Source organism: Seriola lalandi, unplaced genomic scaffold (genome assembly GCF_002814215.2).
Source record: "Seriola lalandi dorsalis isolate HSWRI2012SDOR001 ecotype SW California unplaced genomic scaffold, Sedor1 jcf7180002054671, whole genome shotgun sequence".
In the NCBI taxonomy this organism is placed as follows: domain Eukaryota; kingdom Metazoa; phylum Chordata; class Actinopteri; order Carangiformes; family Carangidae; genus Seriola; species Seriola lalandi.
The window spans coordinates 161,634-172,376 of record NW_019525224.1 but is presented as its reverse complement, the minus strand read 5'-3'; the positions used below and the strand labels follow the sequence as shown (position 1 = coordinate 172,376).

The 10,743-nt window shown below is 42.6% G+C and overlaps 1 protein-coding gene across 1 annotated transcript in view; it reads right to left on the bottom strand.

Annotated features, from left to right (window-relative positions):
* Nucleotides 1-10,721, bottom strand: part of fam163ba (family with sequence similarity 163 member B, genome duplicate a) — a 27,081-nt gene extending 16,360 nt beyond the window's left edge. The window contains exon 1 of the mRNA XM_023421258.2: nt 9,593-10,721. The gene's annotated coding sequence lies outside the window, so the exon portion shown is untranslated. The remainder of the gene's footprint in view (nt 1-9,592) is intronic.
* Between the last annotated feature and the right edge of the window lie 22 nt (nt 10,722-10,743).

Genomic DNA, 10,743 nt, shown 5'->3' with positions numbered 1-10,743 from the left:
CCCCCCCACCCACCCACACACACACACTCAGTGACACACACCTCAAGCAAATTCATTGTAATAACATAAGCAGGAGATACCGTTTCTGCTTAGTGCTGCATAAATACAGCAGACAAGAGCAGAGCTACAACTCGATAGAGTCTCGGGGCCCCGCAGAAATAAACTGCTGTTTATGACAGAGCATCAGTCTGTTGAGAGATATTTATGCAAACTCTCTATGCACTGTTCCCTCTGTGTTCTTTCATACTGAATAATAACAATAACGATAATGAAAGCAACAAACCGAATCTCAGCACATTTCGCCTCACCTTCAGCAATGCATAATCTCTGTGTGTTTGTGTGTGAGTAGCTGTGTCTGTTCTGACTCTGAACGGCATAAACCTATCCAATAACACTGGATGCTGCCTGGAACTGGTTCACTCCTTGGTTTATAAGTTCAGTGTCTGTCACGTCTGCTCCTGAGAAATCGCAGCGACAGAGGAGACAGTTTGTTGTGACACTTGGAACTCCGCGAGGACCTCCTGGTGTGAAAAACGTTAGCCATGCAAACACACCAAGCAAGCAGATAATACTGGGCTGAGTTTCCCCTTATGACAGGTTAATACATTATTGCAAAATAATCAAAAGTATAATCGTATGTAAGGACGGACACACACACACACAGACACACACACACACACACACACACACACACACACACACACACACACACACACACACACACACACACACAGACAACCCTTCCCTCTGGCTACATGGTCTGTTCAGGATAATACACTGCCCTCAAATAAATTTAATTCCTTTTCCTCTTCCTGAATTAGATAAGACACCATTAAATTACATTTGCTCCTTGACACTTGACAATGAGATCTTTCCAATTTTAGACTTTTTCCTTCTCTCCCCAAGCAACAGCATGGTGTATATAATTTTAGCCCTGGTTTGGGGACTGGTTAGTTTAGTTAGCGTAGCACAAGCATCTGCTTGTGTCGCAGATAAGCTGCCAACAGGCCAACAGACACATATGATGTCTCATTTGGCAGCTTTGACAGATGTAATGTGGGAAACCCAACAACCCAACAATGTTACATACGTATGCCAGAATGATCCTCTGTGATCACATCTGGATCTGCTTGGCTTTTTTTTTGCTCTAAATGTCACTGGTTGCATGATTTTGTATCAAACATCTCTGCGGTCCTTCAGAGTCCTTAATTCACTTTCAAACCCGGATTCAGCACTCCGAGTTTAGAGTCAGTCAACTCAGAAAAGCAACAACCCACAGGAGGCGGATTCACAGTTCACAGGTAATGTTAGCCTTCATATCCTATCTTGTTTGCTGCTGTGTGTGAAAACCTCCTGCTGTGAACAGCTGTCATGCGTGGTCACCCCCAGCGTGCGATCGGCTGTCGACTTGTCAGACAAAAAATGTGGGCCCATAAAACCAGTATTTATGCATGAGAATATCAATTTTCTGGCATTGCTGTACTTTGATTTGAAGTTTAGAGCAACTCCTACGATTCTTGATGGATAGACGACCTGATGGATATGGCAACAGTTCAGCTATACAGAAGCATTTCCATGGTTCTCTTTTCTCTAAAAGTCAGTTCTTTTAAATCAGAGAAAAAAGTGGCTGCAGCTGTGTCCGCCTGTGTGTGAGAGAGGAGAGACGGATGAAAGAGAAGTGTTATTTATTTTATTTTTTTTGCAGACTGTGTGAATGTAGAGGTCTGAGCTCTTATTAAGTCAAGGACACGTAACCTGATCAGTCATAACATCCTCATACTGGATAATGGATATTTCATTTGATATTTAATCTAGATGTATCCATTAAAATGCACCATATAGTTCCTCAGAGATAAGTACTTACAGTTTGCAAAGACACACACACAGGCAAACACACACAGACACACACACAGGTGCACACACACAGGCGCACAAACACAGGCGCACGCACACACACACACACACACACACACACACACACACACACACACACACACACATATGGCCAGAAGCCACAGTAAATGTAGTGAAACAAGAGGTGGTGTAGTGAAGGTCAAGTCGTATTATGGTATCATAACCTGGTTATCACAGCGCTCACTGCTACTTAACCCCAGCTGCTGTGGTTGATGCGCACATCTGACAAAGCATATGGTTTGTGAAGAGAAGAGAAGAGAAGAGAAAAGAAGAGAAAAGAAGAGAAGAGACGAGGGCACAGGAGTCCCTTGGCAGCAGTTTTCTGTTTGTTAGCATAACAAGACTTAACTAGAATCGGGTATTTGCAATATAAGCTAAATTCCCTCGCAGTTGCCTGTGTGTGTGTGTGCGTGTGTGTGTGTGTGTGTGTGTGTGTGTGTGTGCGTATACATATTTGTGTTTTCCTCTTTGTTGCAAAAAGCGTCCTGTATGAGCACCTGTGCTGCTCTGCTGCTCTCCTTCATCTTTTCATATCTTCATCCATATTCTTGGCACACTGCCAGTCATGTCGCTCATTTTTTTTCTTTTTTTTGTCATCTCTCGCTCTCTTTTTGTTTTCAGCTCCAACTGCTCTCTTGCTGTCTCTTTCCATGTGGCCCGTCTCTGTCTGTTTAGCCTCTCCTTCCATTTGCTTTGCTGTCTTTGTCTGCCTCTCTGCTCTCCACCACTCGCACTCCCTGTGTCTGTTCAGCTGATGTACACCGCCTTAGGGAGCGTAGGCAGGCCTCTGTTTTAAACATCACTTTGAGCAGCAGTGCCACTCACTAGCAAAGACAGTGACACAGAGATGGATAGATCCCGCTGTGTGTCACTTTGCATATTCAAAGCAAGAGTTTCTCAAGCAAACGTGCTATTTACAAGAAGTTACTCAGCTCAGAAGAGTCTCAGGAGAGTCGGAAGTTACTACGTATCTGAGGCACTGATGAAATAATCACACGGCTGTGGCATACAGCAAACGGCACTGTGGGAGATGATATCCACTGATGATACACAACAAAATAGTAACAAAATATAATAAATGCATTCTTAGAAAGTTCTTCAGTTCTTTTTTCCCTCAACTTGGACAGAACCAAATCTAGGGTTATTCTCCCTCTGACCATTTCTGTCTCTATCCCCTAACCTGCTCTCGTGCCCAGTGTTAGCACTATGTCAGTTACACCAGATGGAGGGCATGAAGCTCAGTCAGTGTGTGTAGATGACCTGCTCCAAGCAGGTGTGCAGCAGAAGGCACATACTGTAATGCAGCCATCGTTGACAGAGCTGAGCTCCATACCTTGCACCTTCACCTAAATAGGGCCCTTAATGTTAAACTTGTATTGCACTAAACACTTTGGCCCTGATCTCCTGTCTGCTGCCCATTCAAATTCACAGATTTGAATAAAAGGTCAGCGTGCCCCCCAGATGATTCATCGCTATCAAAGTCACCATCACTGTTTCCAGAAGAATATGAAATAAAAAGCTGCAAAAATAAATAATCAGAATTTGGATGCTGTCCAAGCCGTGGCGATCATTACCCACAGCAGAGCGACTGAACTCACATGAAAAACAACAGCATTTGTTGTTTTTTTCAAATGCCTAAAAAGACAAAGACCACTAGTAGCTAAGCAAATTATTATGTCCAATGTCAAAGCGTAACTAAAGGCCCGTACGCTTCAACAGAAGTGCTTGTCAGATGGTCGAACAGCATCTGAAATCCCTTTCCAACACTGGATTGGAGGGGGCTGCATCCAACAGTTTCTATAACTTTCCGAAACCAGCGGTCTGACATTTAGACCCACTTGTGACTGCTGAGGTCTGAACCTCTCTCTTAAGCTCTCTTTTTTTCAATCTTACAGCAAGTATTTCTGTCACTTTTTTCTCTTTTTTTTGTGCAACACTTTGAAAGACTTCCGGGAGAGAAAACGTGTGCCCATATTGGAATGATAACCGCATCAACCTTCTTCTCTGTATGACAGTAGGCTTTTCACTCCACTTTATAACAATTATAAGCACTTTTTGTTTCCTGATGTGCTCGCATGACACTTTGCATGAAATTTTTTTTTTTTTTTTTTTTGGCAAACCTTGGCCCTTACTCTCAGAAAAAGGAGGTGAGGGCGAATGGAATTGTTTGACTTCAGTATGGGAGACTACTGTTCCCCTCCGCTTTCTACCTAGTAGATATTTTTGCTTAAACTTAACAAAGCTTTAAACACATGTGAATCAGTAAAAAAAAAAAATTCATCACCAGTCATCTGGTTTTGGAAGGCACTGAGAAACAATGACGACCTGCTGACGGAGGGGTCAGTTCAGAAAATATATGCTCATATGTGTTGTTTTAGAGCAAAAATAATCAAATGTTTTCATAACATTTCAATAACATTAAAAATAAGGGTGTTTTTGGACTTTCTGTGCAGCAGTTAGTATTGCCAATTAGTAAACTTGCTTGAGATGTGAAATCCTGCCCAGTGAACATCTCAGTGCTTTTATGATTGTCACAGTTAAATTGTGTGTTTGCAGTTGCAGAGACTGTTTTGAAAAATCATCCTTGATGGTGATGTGTTCATGAGCCTGTGCTTAGGCAGAAAAGTCTGCACACCTTTGATAAACATCTACATAATGCCGAAAAAAGGATTTATCTTGAGAAATCAGACTGCGTTATGTACATGCCTTTATCTCAGAATATGTCTTCGTCTTATCTGACACACACACACATACACACACACAGGTACGCACATGTAACGTGTACCTGTGTGTGACATACAGAAAGAATGTACTGCTCACATCCCTTGTATGTGGCGTCATTACAGGAAAAATGTCCTTGTTAGACAAATTTTATGAGTCCATGAGCGTATAGTGAGTGACATGAAGAGAGAGTCAGAGAAAGAAAGAGATGCTGAAACGTCAGATGCAGGATATTTCCAATATTGCGCTTGACGGTTAACCTTGTGCATTTGCCTTGAAAGGTCAAAAGGTTCATGCAGGAGCAACAGCAGACATATGGTGGCAGTTTGGAGAACAAGAAAGGAAGTGGGTAAGGCTGGGGAGATGACCAAGGTGGAAAGAAATAGCATGAAGGAGATTAGCGGTAGTCGGCAGGGGAAGAAAAGCAGAGGGCAAGAGAAGACATGGAAGGAAGGGAAAGGAAAATGTAGAAATAAGTGACAAACAGAGGAAGAAGAAGAGGCAGCAGAGGGCACCTTTGGATGTATGATGTATATATGTCTTTTATGAAATGTGGAGATAATTGAAGGTAATGTGTTAAAAGCTCAATGCTGATGGTTGCTTGGTTGTTTGTGCTAATGGTCAGTGCTCAAGAGGCAGTGTGTGTAAAAGTACAAACAGGTCTTCAGTTACCATGGTGACCGGGCTATTACAGACTGACATTTTACCATTGCCTTTTCTGTTGTTTGAGTGGGTGGTTTATGCTTATAAGTTCTGGTCTGATTGTACTTGAGCAAACTTTTCCCAGCTCACTCACTGTATGCTAATCTCTAAGCTGATAAAACTGAGGCTCAGTGCAGTCAGGCAGAATTGCAGAGATGCATAATAAGATTAGACAAATCGCAAAAGAGTGGAATTTATGAATGAGAATCTCACATCTCAAGCGCGCACGCTTGCTCTTGTTCGCAGAGTACGTCACGACCTTGCTGAGCTATCGTGTTCTTAAATTCTTTTTGCTTCATCACTTTCCAAAAGGACCATGTTGACGTTTGCAACTTTTCAGGCTCAGATTTGTCGATCCTACACTGAGCATGTAGGCTTTGAAAAAAAAGCTTTGGACCATAAAGTTTGTAATGTAAAAGCCCCTAAGCATCTTTGAAATAGGTTACACTCACAGACGTAATTTGTATGTTTAGTCTCAGCTATATGCCATCTGCCTTTATATTTAGTGTGTGATATATGCAGCATGCTGCAGGCTGTAGACAGGCATGTTAGCTGTGCAAAGCTTAAAGGAAAATTATACATTTTCACAACATAGGTTTTATCTTCATAGCCTCAGCTATCCTTCCTACTGATTTATAATATTTTAACCAGTTCAGATCTGGGGAGATAGCAACAAAAGAGTCCAATAGGACAAATAGCAGTGATTAGGTCATAAGGAGATCCTCAGTTTTTATTTAGAAGTTAAAACGGGTAAATCCTGTTATTCTTTACAGAACTACTTCTCAGAACTACTTGCTCTTCCCTATTTAACCCGGTATGTTAGCATTGTGTGTACTTACATGTTTTATTTAACTTAATTAACTTGAGGTTTGTTTACAACCTGTCTGGTGATCTGACTGCTCATTTTGCCACGTTCAGGCGTTGTCCACAGAATTGGAAAATCAAACAAAACACCCCTTAATTCCAACTTGGGTGTGTTCATGCATTATCCCAAGGTGGTTAGCATTAACCTTGTGGTCACACCAAATAAACAGCCTAAACTAGCTACTTCTGTCGTCTTAGCAGTTTGTTACCAAATATAAGTCCTGTGAAATTAGCTGAATCGATTGTATTAGTGATAATACTGAATTTCATTTTGATGCGACTGCTAGCCATTCTGCCAATTACAATTACAATCTACAATCTACAATTACAAGTCGGAAGCTTCACGCGGATGCTAGTAATTACGGTTTGAACGCTATGACATGAATGCAGCATAATTGTGAAGTGAGTCTAGTGATGTAATTCTGCCTTCAAATCACAGCAATTAAGTTGTTGAGTAAAACTGTTAATAACTGCAGGAATGAAGGCCAAAACTACTGAAAATGACCTTTACTGAGAGAAAAAAAACTGAATTTTACTTTAATTACACAGAAAATGAAGGCTTCTCTTTACCATATAACTAATACAATTATCGACACTATTCATACCATATGTGAATGAAAATTCATTCAGGAAGGACACATAGAGAGGAACAGCAGCTTTTCTTCTGTTGCTGTTTCTCCTCAGCCTCTTCCTGTTCTCCTCCCCCGCCTCCCTCGCCTCCCCTCTACTTCTTGGAATGAGCTTCAGTTTTTTACAATCACTCACTGGGATGAGGCCAGCTGACCAAACGACTTGCGTGCACGTGTGTGCTGGTCATATTGTTGTCTGTGCATGAGCGTGATGTGTGAGCATGTCAGGGTGTAGATGTGAGGGGAGAGGAGAGCGTGGTGCCGAGGGGGAGGGGAGGAGAGACGGGTGGAGGAAGGGAGGAACGGGTGGTGACTGTTTAACATGATCACTGAGCAGCCATATTCCCTTCCCCCAGTCTCAATCCATCCACTCCACCTCTCCTCTCTCCTCTTTATCCCGACCACAGCGGATTTATCATAATTTACCCTCCCAATAGTGCATTTTAAAGGTAATTAAGCTGATAGGTGAGTACACTTTCAATGCCCCGAAAAAAAAAGAGAAGTGGATATGCTGCCTCTGTAATTGTATTCACTCTTGACTATTCTACCAGTGTTTAAACCATCCTCCTCCTCTCCTCCATCCCTCTCTCCCTGTTTTATATGCGTTCCTCTCTCCACACCTTTCTCCATCTTTTTTCATCACCCATCTGTCTTTGAGATTTGCTTTTCCATCCTACTCATCTGCTTGTCCTTCAACTCCCTCTCTCTCCTCCTCTTCTCTCTCCTACTGTAATGACTTGAGAGGCTGGTAGAGCAGCAGCAGCAGCAGCAGCAGCAGCAGCAGTTAGCAGACAAGTAACACACAGTCACTCATAGTCACGCTGCGAGGGGGACTTGAGTGTGTGTTTGTGTGTGTGTGTGTGTGTGCATGCAGGAGTATGACTGATCTCCCAGGGGGCCAAGGTTGTTACAAGGGTCACTGAGGAAGTCGCCATGGGAACACAAGCTCCTCCTTGTCTTTCATTGTTGTAGGCCCTCACAGTGTGTGTGTTTGTGTGAGTGTGTATTTATTTTCTAGACAGACCACAACACGAATTTAGTCGCTGTTGTCATTCCCTGTCCTATCTTTAGGTCTGTCTTAGACTAGGTTTTATGATATGATATGATAACAGCACTGACATCATAATTGAATTCACTGTAGCTCAATGAACAGCATATACAGCAGAGGACTCCTAGGTATCAATCTAAGTACAGTCAGTCCTCTTCCCCTGTGGCAAATTGAAGGAAAAACCTTGATTAAGCTTCTTAGAATAGCGCTGGGCCTTTCTGTCACTCAGCTGGAGGGATGAACACCATCCTTCCAAAAGATATTCCCTCACTTGGTGTTTTGATAATGACTGCGGAGAGATCCAAAATATGCCACAGGTGTGTAGTTAGGTTGAGATACAATGACTATACAGTCAGTGACCTTTCATGCCCTGAATATTTGTCCCTCATCATTTAATCTGTATTTTTTCCTCCCAAATTTGTTGCCCATCTGTACATGGTGACAATGATTTGGGGGATGTGGTAAGATTTTATTTCAAACTTCTATGTGCACGAGGCGAGACATTTACATATGAGAATCAAAACGCCAAATCACTGTGACAAACACAGTAGAGCTGAATGATTACTCCTTCTTGGGTAGTTTAAGCTTACAATAGAGCCTTAGCTGAGGCTGAAATTTGGACTGTCAAACAGCACAATGTAGTTTTGATATGCTAACAGGTAGGGATGCTGTATTACTTTGATACTTTCAAAACACTTATTTTCCAGGCTGGGCAGTGGGGAATAGTGCATCTAGTAGCAAACATTCAGGTTTTGCCAACACTTTTAGGTTCACTCCTCCACTATACCAAAAATGCTATAAAGAAGGGAGGTTTATAACATAACTATTCCCAGTCATTTTTATGACAATGTAATCTTCCTGGCTACACTTTTGGGTTCATTTTTCAGCTAGTTAGCTATTACTTCATCCACCAGTGTTTCCAAAACACCCAGCAGAGGCGAGGGTTGGCATCCTGCGCGTTCCTTGCCTTAAATATTTTTGCCATTTAAACCGCATTCAGTGGAATGTTTTTCATATTCCACGGCCTTAATGCCGCCCGAGATGCATTTCCACCCTGCCTAAAAATATCTGGAGTGAATCGTTTGGATGTGACCATGGCTAACAGTTGGTGACAGTAGCTGTGGCTCACAAGCCATGCTGTTTTGCCAGCATGTGGCAAGCCGGCCAGCCAGCAAGTCTGTCATACAAAAGAACTGAACCTCTCCCTCACCTTTGCCCATCTCTTCCTCATCTATCCTTCTGCCTGTTTCTAAAATTCAGCCTGCCCATCCACTACTGTATATTGACCATGTTTTAGTTAAGGCTTCTGGAGACACACTCTGTTACATGTATGAATGTTGGGTATATGGACTATCATCAATTATACATATTCTGGGTGAAATAGGGGGAAGAAAAGCAGATTCCTCCTGCCATGATACAAGTGTGGATCTGTCCATGGTGCTGAAATCAGAAAATGTCTATGTATCTATGTATCTATGTATCTATGTATCTATCTATCTATCTATCTATCTAATGTATCATATCTGTTTTCTAACAAGCAGCCAACTTCTCAATTCTAACGCTCGCCACAGCATGACTTGACAAGCAGACGCATCTATTTTGCTGCCATTAAAACCAATAGCCTATAGCCTCCGTTTAATAAAAAATAAAACATAATGATGAGTAAATGGAGAAGTACGCCGACCTTATTTTTATAAGGGTGAGGAATGATTACCTTCAGAGATAAGAGGAATTCGCCGGGTCACATCTAAGGTAGTGGTGGCTCCTCGGAGCTCAGGTCCCGACCTCTGCTGGTTTTGGCTGGTGTCGACCTCAGTCACTGAATAATGACACCAACGACAATGAAAAGTCCCCAGTGTCGGTAAAGTAATCAGCAGAAGGCAGGGGTGCGCGCTACATGGAAGTAGAGAGAATGGGCTCAAAATAATAAACTCCCCAGAGCCTGATCCTCTTTAGTTGTTAACTAACAAGAAAAAGAATGAAAAGAAAAACAGCACATGCGTCCTTTTGCAAAAATGTCCACGTTGATATTTTTTTGTTTCTGGACTACTTTTCCCAACACATTCTTGTCATCCGCGTGCAAAACATTTTCTGTCCAATTCCAGACTCGCAGAAAGAGAAAAAAAAATACTCCAAATGAGGCTCCAGCAACAATAATGATAAGGAACACTAATAATAATGGTGATATCTCTGGAAGATGTGTTTGGAGCAGACAGCCAGCCGCACACACACACACACAGTTCCATCCACCGCTTGTCTGGAGTTGTTTGAACAGTAGAGACTGGTTAACCAACACTGCCCGCAAAATAAAACACTCCTACGCAAACATCATCATCATCATCATCATCACCATCATCATCATCAGCCTCGGCAGCGTGTGTGTTGGACGAGGAGGAGGAGGAGGAAGAGGAGGAGGAGGAGACGGGATGATAGAAAATCTCGACATCTCCATTTCAACAACCAGTTTTCCCACCGTCCGAGGAGGTCGAGGTCAGATGTTTGTTTGCAGTTGCTGGTCCTGGTCCTGGTTCCGCGGCCAATCTACGATGGGGATTTTTTTTTTCCTGCACGCTTCCTTTTTCTATTCTCTCTATCAGCCTACTTAATCTATCTCCTCCCTCTCCTGCATCCTCCTCTCATTGCATCCCATGTTTGGCGGAAAGCAAGCTGGTCAGTCGTTCTGTCGGGCTACAAAGTGTCTCCAGCTGGCAAGCCCCACACCCCCCACAAAATAAAGGCTACCACAGGCTATATTTGATGCACGGATGTTGGACCTCTGTATAATTGCTGATTCCTGCAGAGAGACGTCCGGCTCTGCGCGGAAACGAGTCAAATGCGCTTTAAATCCAGAGGTGGCTCTTAGTG